Source organism: Achroia grisella, unplaced genomic scaffold, assembly GCF_030625045.1.
Source record: "Achroia grisella isolate CSIRO2021 unplaced genomic scaffold, CSIRO_AGI_Agris_v1 utg1112, whole genome shotgun sequence".
NCBI classification, from domain to species: Eukaryota; Metazoa; Arthropoda; class Insecta; order Lepidoptera; family Pyralidae; genus Achroia; species Achroia grisella.
This window is the reverse complement of record NW_026712582.1, coordinates 1,431,401-1,454,997: the sequence shown is the minus strand read 5'-3', so window position 1 is coordinate 1,454,997 and position 23,597 is coordinate 1,431,401. Positions and strand designations below refer to the sequence as shown.

The following is a 23,597-nucleotide window of genomic DNA, read 5'->3' as shown; positions in this document are numbered from 1 at the left end:
AGTAACGGGTAATAATACGTCTACAAAATCAGAATTATTCAAGCAGATTGATATTTAATTAAAAAAGTTCTTTAATTAAAAAATATATAAAAAGCAAATATTTTCTCGCACAATAACAAATTGTTTCTAAAGCGATACGTATTCACAATAAGCTAACATACCCATAAATCCGTAACACAATAACAGAATTAACTACGATTTATCGTCGGGCGACGCTCAGAGAAACCGTTAACGAGTCCCGCGTCACGGCAGCTGAGAATATTCGTCACAATTCGGCATCCGTCGTGCCAACAATCGGCACGCGCCATTTTCATCTCTTTTCAGACGAGGCTGCGTGGGCAGGCATGCGCAGAAACGCCACCCCGTCGAACTCCGTCAGTGAAGCGGCGCACCTCGCCGCACTGAGTTACCGCGCCCCCTTGTCTATTCCGATGATAAATTTATTATATTAATTTCAAAATTGGAACGCGCCAATGATCACGCGAAGGTGCCGCTGAACGGGTTAATTGATACGTGAATTGGGTTAACATTTTGAGATGGACTTTTAGCATCCAAGTATACGGGTATCGAGATACGTGCTAGTGAGTTACCGTGTATGTTCAGTGCGATGGAGTATGTTTTTGTGTGTGTTAAGACTTTGAAGAAGTTCACGTTGATTGTGCAAGGAATTTCCTAATGGTAAGTAATGATCATAAACTTGACAATAAATTAAATATAACACTAAAAATATACTAATTCTATTTGTAACAAAACTAAGCAATAGATTTCTATTACGATATACGATTACTCGTAATTATAGAATTGTAAACGATACGTATATAGAAACAGATGAAGTGCAACAGCGTGTATTGAATGTCTACGAAAATGTAAAGCAACCGTTTTGCATTAAGCAAATTAGGTCAATAGTGTTTGCAAACCTCAAGTACACAAGTCGTACAAAGTTATAGTTGTATAAAAACAACAAAACAAAAAAATTAAATAGTATATACTAAGAAAGATGTAGTTAAAGAAGTAACTGGTATTTTCTATCAAGAGAAGCTTAAGAAAATCGAAGATATCTACATTAAGACTGAAAAAATTAAATATAGATGTGATATAATTATTACTAACTAGCTACTCGCCATGGCTTTGTCCGGGTGTACATGTACTATATATAAACCTTCCTCTAGAAAGACTTTATCTATTAAAAAAAAGCGCTTTAAAATCCGTTGCGTAGTTTTAAGCATACATAGGGACGGATAGCCTGTGACGTGTTTTATACTATGTAATGAAGATTAAAACATGATACTGTAGCAGTAAATTGTGGTTATAGATTTTATTGTATCAAAAAAAAACCATAAATAATTTTATATAAATAAACATACATTAATAACGCATCTCACACTTAAAATGATTCTGCTATACAATCTTAACAGATTATATAATAGAATATTAACATATAATAATACAAAAATTATAAAATAGGTAATTAAATACTGACGGCCTCGATGGTCCAGTGGTTAAGTACACCGCCTTATTTCCAATGATCGCGGATTCGATTCCCCGCACGTTACAAACATTTGTATTTTTGGATATGATTATTTATATCGGTGTAGGTGTTTTCTATGTATATTATGTATGCACTTACAATAAAATAGTATCTATATGTTTATATCAGTTGTCCAGTACTGTTCACAAGCTCTGCAAAGCTTGGGAGTAGATGGCGCTGTGTGAAGTGTCCAGAATTTTTATTATTATTATATTTATTTACTTATTAGGTTACCAACAAGATCTAATACAACACAATTATATTATATATAATGCATATATATAACAATATAGTTATATATTTAGTGTTCTAATTATATACAATTATCACATTTTTATAACCAATTGCTTACTTTTTTGTAGTACAATAAATATAACATGTGACGTTTAATTTACTACTTAAATTTTACTTCACAGTACTGTTGTAACTAGGACATATAACACTACTAGCTGATCCACACAACTTCATCTATATCATCAATAACAAGTGTGATACATTATTTAAATTATTAACCGGGTCTTAACACGAATAATTTTATGGCAAATAAAGGTATTTACCTCTCTCGACGTTTCGACTAGGTTGCACTAGCCGCGGTCACGAGCTGACTGAAGACTCGGTTAATAATTTAAATAATGTATATTAAACACGAAAGTTTAAAAAAAAGTGTGATACACTTGTTTTTTATCATTATATTTCTCTCAATTTACATAATATCTTTTTAAATAATAGCTTACATGTTAATCTTATTTATAAGCTATATTACTGTACTTTCATAAAAACCGATCAGTAGATTTTACGTTTACGCGAGTATAATATTAGTAAATTTGAGACATCTGCGAAATTTACAATAACCACCACTAAATATATCAACTGATAAGTGATATTTTGAATAACAATTGTAAGTTCTCATTACCCTGCATAAAGGTGAGTAATCCAACTTAGTTAGCGCAAGATTTTTTGCAAATAAATTATATTTACCTGATCTAGGGACTTTAGGTGGTACTCGAATATTAACTCTATTCAGCAACTCTGAACAATTCAAATTGCCATTCGCTAATTTCCAAAGAAACACATATTTGTATTTCACCATTAACGTAGGTAATTTTTAAATCTGAATCTGATAAATTGTATATTTTGTTATATTTCTACATTCGATGGACGCGAGCAGCGCAGGACCGATCGTAGAGATCTTTGAGGAGACCTTTCTTTATCACATGTCTTATGTATGTATGTTCACATAGGATATACATTAATGCTGCGTGGAGCCATTTCAGTGCATATATAGATGTAAAAAATGATTATTTTATGTTTATTTTTAATTATCTACACGGTAAATTAAGTTTAATTATATGTACATTTTATTTGCTCTTTTTTTTCGTTTGTTGTTTATATTGTATTTTTTACATTGCACTGAATAAAATATTTGTCTTTCTTTCTTTCTTACGGGCTGAGATGATGATGATGGTGATGAATATTTCCACATAGATAATAACTGAAAAAACTACAATAATACTGTCCTATATAATTATGTACAAGTGAAATGACATAACATGATTGAATAGTGCACCGCTCATTATACGATGTTATTCCAAAGTAGTTCTAGTTTGATAGAAATAGAAATAATCTTCATTCAAAGAAACCATTCTACCTCCCATTCGAAACGCAGACAAAAAGATTGAGTAAGAAACTTCCGAATTGCTCTTAATAACATAGAAAATATGATTAAAATTAAGATTCTCTATAATTCTATTTTCTTTCCAATGTATCGTAATACTCAATTAAACAAGGAACAGAACATTGCACCTGTGAAAGAGAAAACTTGAAATAAATGCAACGTCGCAATATAAGTGTAAATCAGTTGATTTATGGGCTTCGGCTTCGGTCCTTATATATAATAAAGTATAAGTAACTACTTATACTTTTGTTATAAATAGGGATCCGGACCACAAGTAGACCCCGATGGGATGAACATTTATAATGCACTTCCATTAAAGAATATACAAAGAAGAACAGACTTTCTTCAAGTACACATAAAAGTTTATTTATGTTAATCTAGATAATTTATTTTCATTGCTGCGTTAAATCATACCTTTTACAAATTGACTCTTAAGGTCAACTATAATAATATTTAATATATATTATATATATTATATTAACTATAATAATAATATATTTGTTTATTATTCTATGCAAAAATACAGATTTCTGGAGAACTGGTGCCTGTACTAGGTATCCGAAGAACCTATGTAACTGGTTACCAGGTCCCCCCACTAGACCTTACATGCTACAATTTATATGTGGTGGTAATGGTACATAAGATGAAGGATATGGCTACTATATTTAATGATACAGAGAATATTATGTAAAGAAAGAACAATAAAATCTAGTGGTACGTTAATAATGTAAAAGTATCCAACACAGAAAGAACACTTGTATGCTTGGGTATAGCCCTACGCTATAAGTCTTTAGGGTTGATAAATTACCTCTGGACATAGTATCTAATTTACAATTTTAACAATTTAGGTTTTAACTAGGATTATTGTCATATTCCAAAAAAATACTGATTCAAATATAGTAATAGTAGTGAATGAATGCATTTTGGTCTGTAACCAAATTTTGTGAATCAAGTTTAAGTATAATTTCAGCAGCGACAAATACAGTCAACGAATAAAAATCTGTCTTATTTAGATGATTTACATAAATAAAAAGTAATAACTAACTAAACAAACCAAATTAATCAAAAAGTCTGTACTAGATGCTACAATATTGGATAGAAATGTACTTCATGAATTGGTGCCATATCCAGTGTTAGATTTACTACAAAAGCACTCAACTGTTTAATGCTTCTTACCACTGACAGGAAGGGGATTGCTTGTGGCAAATATTGGTTCTATTGCTAACAAAGTTTAGTGTTAGAACGCTACACGCGATCCCAATTAGAAACCATTATGCTTCATTCCTGACGATTTTTTTCACGATGCTCTAAGTAGTCTAATATCATTATCACCCTCCAATGTTTCACTAGTACCCTAAGACAGACCAGTATGAAAAACCCTCTCATCTTTTACATACATCCTAGCATTCGCAGATATATTTTTCTTATTTCTAATTTATAAGATAATACATTTTGCTGGCGTATACAAAATTTCTTGCAGAAAATAAATGATGGATTGCCTGAACGGAGATTAACCGTGAAATTGATTTCTATATCCCTCATGAATACGGAGATGTGACATATATACTATATGTATACTCTGAGGATGCTCGTGGCGTATATATATTGCTTGGAATGAATGACATCCCGGGTGTGAGCGATGGAATGAATGAATGAAATAATGCGCAAAAAATGGTAAATACTTGTAATGTAGGTACGAACAGTAACAGTGCATAAGTGAAAGTAAAATATTGTGACAATTCTAAAACTGTAATAAAAAGAAATTGAAAATTGGTTCAGCAAAAAAATATATAAAAATGTGTAAAGATTTTGCAACACTGGGTATAATTCTAGTCATGATAAATGAAGATATTGAACTTGTTAACATAACGACTATCAGTTCTTTTACATGCGTATGCACGCATATTATATTCATAATTTAATATGCCATACACTAGATTAATCTAACTTGAAGATCATTGTGTGACAATTTATTCTCAGATAATTTTCTTGGCGATAAATTCTTATGCATAAAAATGTGTAGATTTTTATACCTTCTTCAACATTAAACTATTGAAGTTGTCTATGAATTTTTAGACTGTCACTGTCCTATTATAAAGTAGTATTCAGAAATTAAATATAGCAATATACGTGAAAAAAAGAGTCAATATTGTCTATTCTTTGGGAGACATAACAATATTACACAACCGTAGAACATGAAGCATATAAATAGTGAACTCATGCTATAATTGACATATGTAATGGAGATAAGCTTCTGTGCAATGGAGATAGATTGAAAGAAGACAGATTATGCAAATAACGTACATTACAAGAGATACCTCTTATATAACACACTGATTATACTTTTTGTTTTCTGCAATAGCATATGCTGGTGGTCACTCTATTCTCCCAGATCGGAATTTAAATGACTGTGTATTATTGTTAACATGACAACATTTTTTTTTAAAGAATACGATTGGAGTTTTTGTCAGTTCTTCTCATTTTAAAATTATTCCGAATTGACGTTAGATTTGACATATCATAAGAGTCTGTAATAGACCTAGATGAATAAAGATATTTTGAATTTGAACAGGTATTTGAAAGACTAATTGCGATATAAAACGAAGAAAAACTCTTTGCAATACTAGACCATTGCAAAGGATAATGCGATGCAATTGTCTTCTAATTTATAAGCGACTTACATAAACTTGGATGAAGTGATTCGTATGGATGAACAAACCAAAATACAAACGTTAGCATAAAACTGTTTCATATTGACAACATTTCAGTAGCAGGTAAATACAATAATGTAATATAATTGGAAATGTAAAAGATAGAACCGTTCGAAAATAGGACGTTTACCCTGCGGCATTTCATACCAAACTATAACGTAGCCTGTCATTGTCAGTTGAACGTTAAACGTTTTCAATTCGCAAGACCTTATTGTAAACAATAAAATATTAACTGTAAATGGAATTCGAGGTCTATCTACAACGCTTTAAGTTTGGATTTACTTTGGTAGCTTTTCAGTAACATCGACTATGTAATCATTGAAAGATGGCGTGATACCATTTTCTATATCAGCTAAAGCTTAGTGACATTACTATTGATTCGTTCAGTATGTTGCGATTGGCTAGTACGTTTGACGTAATTCGCTCACATTTAAAATATTCAGAAATATATTACTAAAAATACAAAGCATAGGGGCAATGATAATGGATTTAAAGCTCTCGAATAAAGTATTTTCGTGATGTACGTTAAAATGTATTTTAATATCAAAAGCTCTGTTTAATTAAACAACGTATTATATTTAACAAATATACATATAATAAAATATAAATTTGATTATTTTATCCATTAATATTAATAATATTGAAACTGTTTGTGTGTAATTTTGCGAAAAATAATTTCTGCTATCTAGAACTTTACTCTGTTAGCTGCGTTTTGTTATGTTGGATGAGATGTTGTAGTGGATATATAGGGTTCAGGGTCATGACAAAGTATAAGAGGTATCACGTTAATACATGAATACGTGATGTCAGGGGTACTGATTGTGCAGGTATTTGACGGTTTCCACTTCTACCCTATAAGAAGTGGAGCCTACCCTATAAGAAGTGCAGGCTTGTTCGTCATATCATTACATAGTATAAAATAAAGTTGTTATCACTGTCTATCCCTATGTATGTTTAAATATTTAAAACTGTGCAATGGATTTTGAAGCTGTTTCTTTTTAACAGATAGAGTGATTCTAGAGGCAGGTTAATATATATAATACATGTACACCTATGCGAAGCCGGAGCAAGTAGGTAGTTAGTTATTTAATAAGAAAAATAATAACTCATTAACAGAAAAATAATAAATATTAAATTCACATAGCGCCATCTAGTCTTAATCTAAGCAGAGCTTGTGTTATAGGTAATAGAAAACAGATAGACAAATTTAGATGAAGTTTTTTGTAAATAAATACATAATATATATAGAAAACACCCATATAAATACAAACAATTACACTCATGAATACAATTGTTTGCACCGTCCGAGGAATAGAAGCCGCGACCATCGGAACTAAAGCAATGTGCTAAATTACTAGATCACTGAGGCCGCAAACATACACAATATAGAACACCATTCCATTTCTTATTTTCACATCGACGCATTTCTCAAAATCTACTCACTGTGTCGCTACTGTATTATGAATGCGATCTCCCAGTTTGAAGCCGAGGATTTTTCGCAGGGCTCGCATTTCGACCGCGTTTATCCTACTTGCTTTCATTCTGTTCTATACATATATTCATCAATGTAGGGATAAGAATAGTATACTATATATCTATAGCTGCTTTATATTTTTCTGTCATTTTATTTTGTTTGAGAGAGTCGTGCTCTTGTGATGTACAATACAACTTGGTACCAGTAGAACAGTTAGAAAGTGGTCGATACCAAAAACTTTGTGCTAATTTATTTCTAAATGCGATGGTAAAAACATCTATATCAAATAAAATTAATCCGAGACACGGCGAAAGTCTTGATTTCTACCACACATCAAGTGTTAATTTATTTCTAAATGCGATGGTAAAAACATCTATATCAAATAAAATTAATCCGAGACACGGCGAAAGTCTTGATTTCTACCACACATCAAGTGTTAATTTATTTCTAAATGCGATGGTAAAAACATCTATATCAAATAAAATTAATCCGAGACACGGCGAAAGTCTTGATTTCTACCACACATCAAGTGTTAATTTATTTCTAAATGCGATGGTAAAAACATCTATATCAAATAAAATTAATCCGAGACACGGCGAAAGTCTTGATTTCTACCACACATCAAGTGTTAATTTATTTCTAAATGCGATGGTAAAAACATCTATATCAAATAAAATTAATCCGAGACACGGCGAAAGGCTTGATTTCTACCACACATCAAGTAAACGAACTGACAAACAATTTTACGTCACCACATGATGTTTTTTTTCGGACTACTCTAATGCTGTTTGCCGCAGCTGGCCTTTACAGCTTCACCGGAATCCGCGGAAGGACTTATAGAGCGGCTGAAGGCCAACTTCCGCCTGACGGATACGATTTTAGTCAGAGGGCACCGTTTGGTGTTCGAACCTCGGCTCAGGCCGTCGTAATTTCGATCGCCGTTTGAATTGGATGGGTGGGATCGATCGGAGGGGTTCACATGATGGTAAGCGTACATGATGATGATGAATCATCATTCATCATCATTTCAGCAAATTATCACTCCTTATTATTCTAACACAAAGGTTACTACACTACTATTTGAACTACAACTCACTCTAAAACTAAGATTGAAACCCAAAATATTTATATCTGCAGTACAAAAAGTATCTACTCAATTCGTGACATACGAGCTATACAATTTTACCTATATAATCTCAGGACAATTCACACAGCGCCATCTAAACCCAAGTTAAGCTAGCTAAAGCTTGTGTTATGGGTACTAGATAGCTGATACATATACATAGATTTTTTTTAGTAAATACATACATATTATACATAGAAAACACCCAGACTGATACAAACAATCGTACTCATGAATACAAATGTTTGTGCGAGGAATCGAACCCGCGACCATCGGTCGTAAAGCGGTGTGCAAGACCGCTAGACCACCGAGGTCGTCAAAACTAAATCTAATTTTGTTTTTAAACTTAATCACTCTTAATGTAAGTTAAGTTAGCTGAGTTGTTATAATAAATATCAATTCATATAAAAATACAAATAATTTCAACTAAATTTACAACTAAAATTGAAACTTAAACTAATGTTCACAGTATTTATTCCTGTAGAACATTTTAGCTACTTTTGCATGTCAAATGATTTCATAGTCATTTAATAAGAAACGTTTGAGGCAATTATGTACAACGAACTCGACCTACAAACTCTTGATATCTTCCGACACTACCCCCGCGCTGTAGGCTGTAAAACCTACCCGGTTGTTGTCACTCAACAACTAAACAGAACATAGTTTGTGAAGATATTAAAGCAAGTTTCAGTTGACCCAAATCTGCCGCGGAGCACTTTCCTTCTCAGCAAGTTTGTAATAAGTATATAATTCGTGAACAAGTCGCGTGAGTGGCACACTATGTAAAAGGTATTGAGGAAATCAGTTATACATACAATATTTGGAATAGGTCAATGGATGCCTATTTTAGAATACCAAACATTGAAGTTTCTTGTACATTCTTCTTGGCTGAATTTCCTTTGTTTGTAACACCTTCTATCTTCAGGTTTACTCAAATAATACTTCATATTATAACCCAATAGTTCGATTGTGTCGCCAATACAATGAAATTCTTGTCTCGAATAGAAATATAAATATTTACCATTCAACACTGGTCCAGTTCTGGAGACAATTAAATTTCCAACGTAAAGAGTCAAATTATATTTAATTTTGTACCAATTATTTTATATGTAAATAAAATTCTGTTAACATACTGATTCATAGAATTACGTAGTTATATATTATTTTCTGTTTAGTTAACTTTTCATTATACAACCTTATCTAGCGTATATTGAATGCGTCTATATAATTTAGCTTTTAGGCATACATAGTGTTGGAGTACAATCCAGTTTTGTACCGAACTACACGCTCCTAGTTATATTATTGTATTGATTGTTATCTGTTTTATATGCTAACTAGCTTTTGCCCGCGGTTTCGCTCGCGTTAATTTATCCCCTTAAGGATGGAATTTATCAAAATCCTTTCTTAGGAGATGCCTACGTCATAGTAGCTTTATGCATGCAAAGTCTCAACCCGATCGGTTTAAAATTGACAAAGTTTCATACAAATTTTCATTCCCTATTTTATCCCCTGGGGGGGTAGAATTAATCAAAATCCATTCTTAGCGTATGCCTATGTCATAACATCTATTTGAATGCCAAATTTCAGCCCGATCCATCCAGTGGCTTGGGTTGTGCGTTGATAGATCACTATGTCAGTCAGTCACCTTTGAGTTATATATATTTAGATAAATATAACTCAAAGGTGACTGACTAACATAGTGATCAATCCACTATATATATATATATATATATATATTTAGATAAATATATAAAAGAATAGATAGAAAATCATTTATTCAAATAAACTTAATTTAAGCACTTTTGAATAGTCACAACAATTTGTTTTTTATCTACCACTCGTTCGGAAAGCTGTCTCATCACAAGAAGAACGAGCAAGAAACTTAATAAATATATAAAATAAAAAGGCTTAATAATAAATTGAAGAATTTGTAAATGATAATTATGTTTTTGTAGGAAATACTTAAATTTCAATGCTGACAATATTATCTGATTGCACAAAGAATACGTAGAGGTTTCTATATTGATTATTAGAAGCCATTATCGGAATGTAAATCTCGGAATATATTCCTGGTATCTATAGTGTAAAGTTCGTCACTTTGTTATATTTGTACTGATATTTTGAAACCTACTATTAGCTATACTATTGGTATGTACTTTCTGTTCTTATGTATTGTGTATGGTTTCGAGATAAATGATAATGAATAAATGTTTCCCATTTTATTCACCCTTGTGTATTTATATGTACTTTCAAAACAAGTCCCAAAGGTGATATATCGTTGAACTGCAATAAAAAGGTGCTATCCCCGTATAATGTCGAACCCTTTACGAAATAAATGTTGTTATTAACATTTTAATAAATTTCCTGTTAATGTGTTGTTATTGTTATTGTTGTGTTCGAACAGACCATGTAATGAGCTCACGAAATGGTACTTAAAGATAATATTAGTGTAACTGTGTATAATAATTGATGATGGATAGGTTGTGATGATGATAATAATACAAATAATCATAACATCACACACGCACGTACATACATACACACTGCACTTACTTGATTTTGGCCCGTAAGTATGGTATACGCCGCAAATCATAAAAACCCAGCAAAAAGGCTGAGAAAGCAAAATAATAATAATTGTTATGTACTTGGCTTAGGCCCGTACATACCAAGATTACCGGTGAAAGTCGAAAGGAAAAATAATAAATATAAAAATAATAATAACCAGCAAAGGCTGAGAAAAACAAAATAAAATAAAGAATAATAAATAATCGGTACTAATCACCAGTTTAAGCTGTGAAAAACAGGTAATAATAATAAATACATAAAACTGTACATACTGTACCTATTGTACTTTCTAATATGAGTATTGTACCCAAAACATAAATATTAAATACTCACCCTTCCAAAACACATCTCCATCCATCCTACTAAATACCTGTCGCATAACTCGAAAATTCTTGACCTCCTCAACAATGTCATCACACAGCACAACCTCTCCCACACTTGGCTAAAGCCCGAGTATGTGAGTATTACCTTCGTTTAAACTTGTAAAGGAAGAAAGAAAGAGAAAAGAAAATAATAATAATAGAAAAACATTAATTACAACATAATAATGTTAATGTTCCCAGCAGCATATAAATTATTATACAAAATCATTACATAAAAAAAGAACAAGAAAATCAAATAAAAAGAGTACCAAAATAATCGTAATAAAGTAAAATGCATAGCTTATCCACCACTGTAGAGTAGTATAGTAGTAGTATCACTGTAAATTGATGGTACAAGGAACATATCTCAGCATTATGCCATGATTAAAGTCACTACACTGATTTTCAGTGAAACACGGGATAAGTGACTCACGACTGATGGAACGACTATTTCTAATAAAAACTATTTGTTTTTATGTATTTCACCCGCCATTTCATTTGTTTTTTTTTTTATCAAATTTCATTTTGTGTCTCAATGCGGTATGATAGAGCGGTATCTTAGATAATCCAATAAAAAAAATCAAACTTGATTGAAAGAAATTAAATTGCAAAATCTTTTAGAAGATTGTACAATGATTTTTTTGCTGGTATACCTCTCGCTTCCACTTCGATCGCATATAAATAAACCATATAGACCACATTCGTTAATTCGTTTATTAGTCCGTATTGTTTTTATGTTTTTTATTATATTGGTTGGTTACTTATATACTATATTTGTTTCTCAAGGTAAATTGAACTCTGCCGGTATTATACGTTTAGTCTATTTTCAAATATCGGAATTGATATTCCGAAAATTTTATGATGATTTCACATTTCGACGGGTTTCTTGGATTTCGAGACGAAATCTCAAATCTGGTACAAAACATTTGTTTATTATTATATTTTTGTTATAAATATAACAAGGTTATATTGTATAAACATGCCGTAGTGTAAGTACCACAGATTGTAATATTTCTAATAAATTTCAAATAAAAATATGTTTCTTATCGATCAGGTTGCAATCAATATTAGTTACAAACAATTTAAGTTTCAATCCATCAATTTCGATTACGTCAAAACTTGGTTAAGTAACCAAAGGCATAATTCTTAGAAAACGATAATGGCTTCTCGTTGTAATGATTGACATGTTTGAATTAGGATTGAGGACAGTTCAGATTAAAAGATAAATGTATAATCACGACTTTAATACGGAAGGGGGTAAACAGAGCGTCATTCAAAACTCAAATTCAAATTTCTTCATTCAGGTAACATAATTTTTAATAAGTTCTATATATATTTGACGACCTCGGTGGTCTAGCGGTCTAGCACACCGCTTTACGACCGATGGTCGCAGGTTCGATTCCTCGCACGGCACAAACATTTGTATCCATGAGTATGATTGTTTGTATCGGTCTGGGTGTTTTCTATGTATAATATGTATATATTTAGAAAAAAAAATATCTATGTATATGTATCAGTTATCTAGTACCCATAACACAAGCTCTAGCTGGTTTAACTTGTGTCTAGATGGCGCTGTGTGAATTGTCCTGAGATTATTATTATTATTATATATATATATATATAGCTGTTGAAACCTCCTTTTAAACATAAATGCCTGTACCAGAAGACTCACTCTTACATAGCTTATATAGTAAGTTTCGAAAAATATTTATAATTTATAACATTAATTACTAGCTACTCGGCTTCGCACGCGTGTACATGTATTATACATATAAACCTTCCTCTTGAATCACTCTATCTATTAAGAAAAACCGCTTCAAAATCCGTTGCGTAGTTTTATAGATTTAAGCATACATAGAGACGGACAGACAGCGACAGTGACTTTTATACTATGTAATGATACAATTTATTTCATTTGATGCTTGGTTATTCAAATCAAATCAAAAGTCATTAATACCTCTAGAACAGCTGCTTATGAACGGCAAGTTTTATGTATTAATATTTTTACCGTCCATTTCAGTATATACATTTTGTAAGCCAGTTTATTTAGATTGTATACTTATATAGGTATCTATATGTATGGTAGTTTTAAAGATTTAAGCACATATAGGGATGGACAGACAGCGACAGCGACTTTGTTTTTTTTTTTTTAATGATTTTTGGGCTATATTCAATATAATTTTATTTCAAATACATAGATCATTATAGCTCGCCCTATTTCAGACTGAGAATATGACTCAGGGACAAAATGAGGATATTCTTAGTGTGTGTGTTTGTGTGTGTTATGTATGTATTTACAAAACTAAATATAGAAGTATAATATAATAATAATAATAATATTTATTGCAGTTAAATGGTTCAATTTGTGTCCTGTGACATAATCATGCATATGTTGTTTTTGACTTTGTTTTATACTATGTAATGATATTTTCTTTATTAATATGATTTTATTTCAAATGCAAACATTATAGGGCTCTATGACTGAGAATATGCTCTACTTTAAATGAGAATGCAGCGTGTGTGTTTGTGTGTGTTATGTATGTATTTACAAAACTAAACTAGAAGTATATATATATATACTAGATAAATTGATAAAAAATGGCTTTATATAAGTTGTCTAGTATCCATAATATAAACTCTGCTCAGTATTGCGTTGTTGTAAATTGTCCAAGGGTATTTTTATTATTATTATAAACGCCCAATGTCTCTGTCTGTTTGTTTCTTATCTTCACGATTAAACGACTGAACGTATATATATGATTTTTAACAAAATATATACTGTCACAAAGACGGCAATATGTTTTTAAGTCAATAAAAACAGAGATTATCGTTGGTATCAAATAAATATATATTTACTATATATGCGGTTTCACTCTCGTTAAATTTCAATAAAAAATATAGCCTATATGTTATCTGATGCATAAGAAATATTACTATAAAGTTTCATAAATATCTGCTCAGTAGTTTTTGCTTGTAAGTGTAATTAGGGTTAGACGTAGGAGTATTCCATGAAATATTGGCAGAACCAGCTTCCGATGCCAAGTTATTGTTCTGGATGGTATCATATTACATTAAGTTTTTTAGTTTATTTTTGTTAATTAGTATAGGTACGATGGGATTGTCATCGTCACATTATGTGCACAAAAATCCCAAAAAAAAAAATAAAGAGAAAAAAAAAAAAAGTGTAACATACATCCATACTTTCGCGTTTATAATATTATTAAGATATATAAAAAGAATAAAACAGCCAACATCGCTAGTAATATCTAAATATATATAAATTTAACACTTGATATTAACTTTGCAAACAAGAATCGTCAAGTTTTTCAAACATTTGCTATAAAATTCAAGAAGGACCCACTTAAGTTGTATAAAGGCCTCGTCCCCTCTCGAATGTCTGATTTGATCTTCTGCCTCCTTTGTTGTACGCGATTTATGTATTTTAATAAATTTGAATACCAAAATAAAATGTTTTGTAATGAATTATCACTTGTTTTGCATTCTTTGATGATGGAAATTAATCGTAATGTCAAGGAGACAGGTGTGATTTTCAATTGCTTGTTATTATTCGTTTTATTTTTATTTTCCTGGGTATAGTGATAAATTTGTGTGATTTTATTATTATAGTAGCTAAGCCTGCGACTTTGTATTTATAATATGAAGTAATAATAATTTAATATGTTTCTGTTTGTAAACCTATTAGAATAAAACGAGTCCTAAATAAATATACAAACTATTGGCGGCGACGACATTCGCATGGATTTAAACTTTTTTTTATTAAACCCATTAAGGTTTCTAAAATAAGAGAAGCCTATGTTACTTTTTATTAAATTGGCTATTAGCGAGTAAAAGACTCGTCAAAATCAGTTCTGGTTTAGAGATTAACAAGATAAACAGACGAAAATTTCTTAATTGCTTTTTTGTAAGTAACGCCAATAGTTTCATATGCAGTTTTTCACTAAACTTTGATTTTATTTGTCTGTAAGAATGAATATAAGCCATATAATTAATCTAGAAGTAATAGCTTAATTAATGAATTAAGTCTAATAAATAAAGTCAATTGCATAATTATTTGAATTATAATAAAAATAATTAAATACACGAATTCAATATATTGCACCAGAATTACAAGAATAATAATTAAAAATACGAATTCAATATATTGCACCAGAATTACAATAACGATATTTAAATATACAAATTCAAGACATTACACCGATACCACAAAAACATTAATTAAATATATTTAATTCAAAATCAATACGTTGCACCAAAATTACAAGATCAATAATTAAGTACACGAATTCAATATATTGCACCAGAATTACAAGAACAATAATTAAATATACGAATTCAATATATTGCATCAGAATTACAAGAACTGTAATTAAATACACGAATTCAATATATTGCATCAGAATTACAAGAACAGTAATTAAATATACGAATTCAATATATTGCATCAGAATTACAAGCACAATAATTAAGTATACGAATTCAATACATTACATATTGAATAGCGTATGTGTCACTTAATAGATATCTAATCTCGTTATAGGGAGACGTATTATCCGGTACATGTGGCTGTTTCAACTATTACATCTGTAATAGGATTAAGACGGCGTAATTGAATGGTATGAGGCGGTACAGTGAACTAATGAGAGTTAACTCATTCCGAGGTGGGCGGTTATACTGTGACGCCTAGTGTTGTATGATACAGGTTTCATAATATATAGGACTTGCCGGACGGACTCGGTGGTTTAGTCATTTAGTGAACCGGTTTACTCCAAATGTTGTAGGTTCAATTCCTCGATCGATGCACACATTTGTATTCATGTGTATGATTGTTTTTCGGTCTGGGTGTATAATATGTATTTATTTAGGAAAAAAATATATTTGACTTTATAGAAATATATGAATTATCCTGAGATTATCAATATTATTATTATTGTTTGTATGTATAAGTATGATTATATATGTCTTAGCAAACCGCTTTACTTACAATGGTCGTAGGTTCAATTCTTCGCGGGATACAAATATTTGTTAATTATGATTGTTTGTGTAGACATATAGACTGGGTGTTTTCTATGTATATTATGTATGTTTTCTTGCTGTTCATACTATATATAGTAGTAGTGTTTCGTTCTGATTGCTTCCAAGAAAAGGACTCCTCTAATCTTTTCCACTCTATTCTGTCTTGGACGATTCAGGATTTGGGATAGGCAAATAGAGTAGGTATTTTCTATTATGTATGTATTATCTTTTATATTATATAATAATAATAATAATAACTCTTTATTGCGCATACATAAACATAGGACAGTAAGTACAAAACAATGAAAATAAATGTTTTACAAAAGGCGGTATATTATGTATGTATTAATAAAAATATTTAAGAATTTATATCAGTTGTGTAGTACCCATAACAGAAGCTCTGCTTATCTTGGGACTAGATGGCGTTGTGTGAATAATTCAGGAGGTATTATTATTATTATTATATATTTTTTACATTACTTTATGAACTCAAATAGCTGTGCCCGCGATTTCATCCGTGCGAAATTTATAACCTATTATTCTGATGTATAAACTATATTATTGTAGTTTCATTAAAATCCATGCAGATGTTTTTGTGTGAATGAGGAACAATCATCGATCCATCTACAGAAACTTTCGCGGTTATTATATTAGTAAGATTCTATATGAAAAAAGCAGACAAACTCGTGTGTCATAACTAGTATTCGCTGAAATAATAATAATAAGTTTATGTGAATAAAGAATTATAGCTCGATACTGATCATATGTTTGTATACTAAATTTACTTATTTGATACAAATTTTAATACGCTCAAATAAATTACCATATATAAATTTGTTCATGAAATTAATAACTGAATCTCAATGAAAACGTTTAATAATGTTATATTAAAATACCGATAACAAATATGATTAATTAAAACTGTTCAAAACGGAGCGCGTTAGAATTTATTTTAAAATACCGTCCGCGTGGAATTTAACATTTTTCTAAAATAAAAGTAGCTGATTATAACATTAAAAAAGTCCCGTCAAAATCAGTCCAGTTTCAAAGATTAGCGGAACAGACAGACAGACAGACAAAAATTGTAAAAAATGTTATTTTGGTGTACATTTATTTATATACATATGCATGTAGCTTATTTTAATATTACAAACAGGATCTCTTGCCATTTGCCATCACGATCTCCCATCAATCTCTTTAGTGGTTGATACAACACGACTCCAACTTTTTCCTTAATCTGCTTAATATAGCTATGTTTTGTTCTTCCCTTCTCATCTTTCCACGACTCTAAGTTTTTCCTTAAGCTGAAGCTTGCTGTAGCTGTGTCTTGGTCTTCCCCTTCTCATCTTTCCTTCTATTTTTCCTGCGATAATATAGAAAGAAAGATGGGCTACTAAAATTACTAATGTAGTATTAGTAAGCTGCTAGTATTTAGTTAGCTTTTGCTTTCACTAGCTGCTACTCGCGGCTTCGTACGCGTAGTAAAACAACATTTTTAAAATAAATTACCAAAAGCCACTACTTATAACATTAGCTATCAGGTGAAAGTCCCGTCAAAGTTGGTGCAGTCGTTAAAGATTATCAAGGTGCAGTCGTTAAAGATAAAATATAACTTATCGCAAGAACAAAGATATAGGACAAGAACTGTCTATATCTTTTATATAAATAAAATATAACTTATCGTCTATAGGAAACTAAACAAAAACTGTCATATTTTTTATATAAATAAAATATAACTTATATATGGGAGGTATAGACTGTAGTGGGGACTACAGCCAAAATTCTTACTCTGTACATAGAAGCTATATGAAAACCAGTATAGTATTATTGGAGGACAAGAACAATGAAACGGAAAAACTATATGTAATTGCAACAACTTGTTACTATTAATCTGTTAATTTATATGTAAATATACATAACTAATTTAATTATGCAACAAAGAAAGAACAATGAAACGGAAAAACTATATGTAATTGCAACAACCTGTTACTATTAATCTGTTAATTTACATAACTAATTTAATTATGCAACAAAGAACCTAAAATTAGAAACCTTAAAAAATATTATATAACTAGCTTTTGCCCGCGGCTTCGCTCGCGTTAATTTATTCCCTTGGGGATGGAATTTATCAAAATCCTTTCTTAGGCGATGCCTACGTCATAGTAGTTTTCTACATACAAAGTCTCAGCCCGATCGGTTTAAAATTTACAAATTTTCATACAAACTTTCATCCCCTATTTTATCCCCTTGGGGGTAGAATTAATCAAAATCCTTTCTTAGGTATGTCATAACATCTACCTGTATGCCAAATTTCAGCCCGATCCGTCCAGTGGTTTGGGCTGTGCGTTGATAGATCACTATGTCAGTCACCTTCGAGTTATATATGTTTAGATAATTAAAATATATTATTAAAAGAAGTCCCTTTAGGCAAGGTTCTGAAGATACTGGCAGCGTTCCGCATTTGAATGGCTAGACTAATTCTTTGTCCGAGGTAGCTGCCAGCTCTTCGGTCTTCTGTGATGTCGACTAACCTTCTTGCTATTTTCTTAAAAAGTCTTATAGCGCTAGGACCCCATGGACCAAGAGTCTCTACTTGTATGCGTTTCTAAGAGCTAATCTCGGAAACGGTAGATAAAAATTTCATGTTTGTTTCATTCCAAACCATTCACAAATAAAATAGTTATTTGATCAAGAATTCGCAGAACCAGCCTAGTTAGTAAATATTTTCTAACCGAAACTCCACCGTGTCATTTTTCCCGACACCGAACCCACTTACCCGCAAAGGTCGCTACTCAGCGACCATAAATTTTACAGAAAGGTAATTTCATGGGCCCTGCAACGGGATACCAGTGTATACGTCCTACTTGATATATTTTGAGAAAATGAGACCCAATTTGGGGTACTCTGGAGACCCATAGTCCTTTAATAAGGCTGTATACGATCGTCATATAAAATGGTAACGTTATATAGGTATATCGTAGTTAGTTTTGCCAACGAGGTCGGTAGTAAGTTATTTAAAAAAAAAAAAACTAAATATATTATGCTGTACTACGTTAGTTTTGCCAACGAGGTTGGTAACAAGTGATGGAAAAAAATTAATAGTAAATGTTTAATTACGCGGCACTACTCTCAATAATTCCAGTAAAAAGCATAATATATATGAGATTTTATTCCAATCCGTTCTGTAGATTTCAGATGAAAGAGCTACAGATCAAGAATGTAGTAATAACGTTGTAATAATAATTGTGTATATATTTACAAAAAAACAAACGTATCTATCTATGTATTTATATCAGTTGTCTAGTGTCTTATGGGTACTAAACAACTGATATAAATATATAGATACGATTTTTTTTAATACATACATAATACACATAAACAATCATACTCATGAATACAAACATTTGTATCGTGCGAGAAACAGAACCTGCGACCGTCGGGAATAATACTGTATATACGTAATAAAAACGTCAATATGCGGCAAATCCAAAAAAAAAAATATCCTTGGTTTGCCTTTTCTTTAATTTAAAAATACTTCGTCAAATAAATTTAAGAACACCCCAAACACTATAACCCTGATAATACGTTTCAATTAACAATAACGAAACGCTTTTAAGTAGTCAATATCATACAACGTATATATTTCATTGATCGTATATTAATAATAATAATAATAATAAGTATGTTATGTTGCCATCTCCTCTCCTTAAGAGGGGAGATGAGAATTTTTGGAAAAAAAAAAAAATAATAATAATAATACACACACATACACACACTCTGCAAAAGCTGAGGAAAAACAAATAAATAATTATAATAATAATAATAACTTGTAGAATAGTCCGCAAATTTTTGTCTTCCACTTAAAAAAAAAAAAATAATAATAACTTATCCATCCTCATCATTCATAATATATACTGTCATTGTTTGGTGATTTTTACCCGCAATGATCAGTCTATTACCCCATCAATGGGAGATATATAATTTATATATAAAAAATAATAATAATAATATCTTCACCCAGCACAATCTCTCCCACACTTGGCTAAGGCCCGTGTAGGTGAGTATTACCTTCTTTTAAATCCATAAAAGAAGAGAAAAAAAGGAATAAAAGAAAAAAAATAATAATAAAAGCAGCAAAAGCTGAGAAAAAATAAAGAATAATAATTACAATAAGGACAATTCACACAGCGCCATATAGACCCAAGTAAAGCTAGCTCAAGGTTGTGTTATGGATACCAGATAACTGATACATATACAAAGATATATATTTTTTTATAAATACATACATATTATACATAGAAAACATCCAGACCTATACAAACAATCATACTCATGAATACAATGTTTGTGCCGTGCGAGGAATCGTACCTGCGACCATTGAAATTAAAGTAGTGTGTTAATATTATTTTTTTTTTTTCTCTTTTCTTATCTGCAATCAGTGAACTAGTAGCAATTTTTTTTAAAAAATGGAGTGTCCAACACACAAGCATACTGCAAACATTACACATGTCGCTTCTTTTTTCTTGTGATGAATTGAGCTGCATTCCGAATGAGTGGTAGAATCAATTTTTCTTTAATATTACTATTCAAAAGTGCTTGTAATACTTTATTTGAATAAAGATTATTTGACGCACTAATAATAATCTAAATTTCTATTTCTATTTCTATTTTTTTTTGTTTGCACATCCAAGTGCCTGATACGGCACGATGAATTTACGAAAGTTATTATTGACGAAAAGAGGGGACGAGGTAGACCAAGGCACAGCTACATCAAGAAATTTAAGTAGAATTGGAGTCGTGATGTATCAACGTTAAAAAAGTATGATGAAAGATCGTGGAAACTGGTAAGATCTCCACTGGCAAGAGCGTCGCTCTTAAATTAAGAATGAATAAATGAAATCCAATTATTGAAAAAAAAACTACCTTATTAAATTAACCATTAGGACACCCCAAATACTACAATCCTAACAAAACGTTTCTATTAACAATAATGAAACGCTTTCAAGTAGTCAATGTGATACAACGAATACATTTCATTGATCGTATATTAAAGTAACTACATTTCGTTTGTCGACCGCACAAAATACCCTATATTATGATTGTTAGCAACAGGGATGTCAACTGAGAATCACAGATCTTGTGAAGGATGGAGACCAAGACGACGAGCAAAGAAAACGTGTCATATAAAAACAATATAATATTATAAAAAAACATACATAATAAAAATGGTTCGCAACAGATCTGTACGACATATTTGCCCATCGGTACGAAAGAATTCTTAAACCTCGTACATGAATGAATGAGAAAGCCTACGGAAATCGCTCAAGATACGATGTCGTACGAGGTAGTGTGTCAAATTGAGCCAATACATACAGCATGACTGTTATACACCCCGTATAACTGTCGTGATGTATGTATTGAGTCAGAGGTATTTTGTTTAATGGATGATGGAGTGGTGCATTTTCATGTATTAACGTCGATAGTGCACCAGTGCTAAGATGATTATGAGGTTAAATCATTTAACCCATCGTGATGCAGTAGGAATTTATCACGATGGTTTTCAGGGGAAACGGGGTTTAGATTAACTAATTGGCAAATTATTGCCTTCTTGGTTTATTCATTAGTGCTTTCTTGTTAGCATCATAGATAATTTTTATTCAAAGAAACTCAATACAAGCACTTTTGAATAACCATTTTTATTCTACCACTCATTCGATACGCAGAATGGACTCTTCACAAGAAGAATGAGCAAGAAACTTGTGTGTTGCTCTTTTGAATGAATGTTATTTAAAACAATTAGTTATACAATAACAAGTTAGAGGCATGCGATGATCAACATAGAAGCCGCTACGCGTTCATTCTTAGTGCAATCAGATAATATTGTCAGCGCTATGAATATTAAGTTTTTTTTTCTGCAGAAATATTATTATCATTTAGATCTCTTCAATTTTATAATAAGCTTTTTTACAAAGGAAGTGTTTTATATGACATTTGAAACTTTTTTCGTTAATAGGGTCGTTAGACCATATTACTGACTTATCTCCATTCTCTCCTTAATTCCCTTATCTCTAGTCAGAGGTATTGTCAACTGTGGATATTGTAACTAATTGAGTGTTATGACTAATTAATAATGAGTTATGACTAATATTTATTTATTTAATGAATTACGCTAAAATTAAGTAAATAAATGTTCTACAGTTGGCAGCCCTGTTTAGCAATGAAATTGTTGTCCTTTATATTATTATCAAGGAAGAATGTAGAAGTAATATTTGTTTTTATTTAATCTTTTGCCTTAACGACAACGTTACCTATTTTCGGGATTCTCCTTAGTTATAACAAGGTAATGATGGAAGCTTTCATAGAACTGTATACGCAGCGGATTAAGTATCTTTTGAAAGGTTTTTTTTAATATTTCATGATGTTTATATACGTATTAGGGATAATTATTTTATGAATAAATGAACGTATTCTTCATAGCTGTTTGTTACAAGTTTTTTTTACTTCGTTTACACGTTTTTGTACGGCGATTAGTATTAAGAATTCATGTATGGATTCGTATATTTTATAAAACAGTTTGTTTGTAACACTTTATTGTACAGTAAATACATTTAAATTAACTAAAGATACAACGATTTAAAAAAAATATGTTGTACAGTGGCGGACTTATCCTAAATGAGGGATTTCTTCCAGTCAACCTTAGAATGACTGAAAGTAATTGTGGAGTGGTGGAAATATATATATACATACATATATACCAGCTGTCCCGGCAAACGTTGTTTTGCCTTAAAATAAAAATAAAAAACTGGGGGTGGACTACCCTAAACATTTAGGGGGATGAAAAATAGATGTTGGCCGATTCTCAGACCTACTCAATACGCTCACAAAATTTCATGAGAATCGGTCAAGATTCGGAGGAGTATGGGAACGAATTTTTGTGACACGAGAATTTTATATATAAGATATATATACAGATATATATATAATAATATATATACATGACAATAACAACAAAGAAAAAAGAAGCAAACGCATTATATCTAACTATTTAACATTAGGCTAGACTGCCGAAATAGTGGGGAAGATAAAAAAAATTGTTACTCTTTGACAGTTGCGAGTGTTAAGTGT

General features: G+C 31.1%; 1 protein-coding gene across 1 annotated transcript in view; it reads left to right on the top strand.

Moving 5' to 3' along the window:
* The first annotated feature begins 416 nt into the window (after nucleotides 1-416).
* LOC131849771 (neuroligin-4, Y-linked) overlaps nucleotides 417-23,597 on the top strand; it is a 145,749-nt gene continuing 122,568 nt past the window's right edge. Inside the window, exon 1 of the mRNA XM_059199892.1 lies at nucleotides 417-678. The gene's annotated coding sequence lies outside the window, so the exon portion shown is untranslated. The remainder of the gene's footprint in view (nucleotides 679-23,597) is intronic.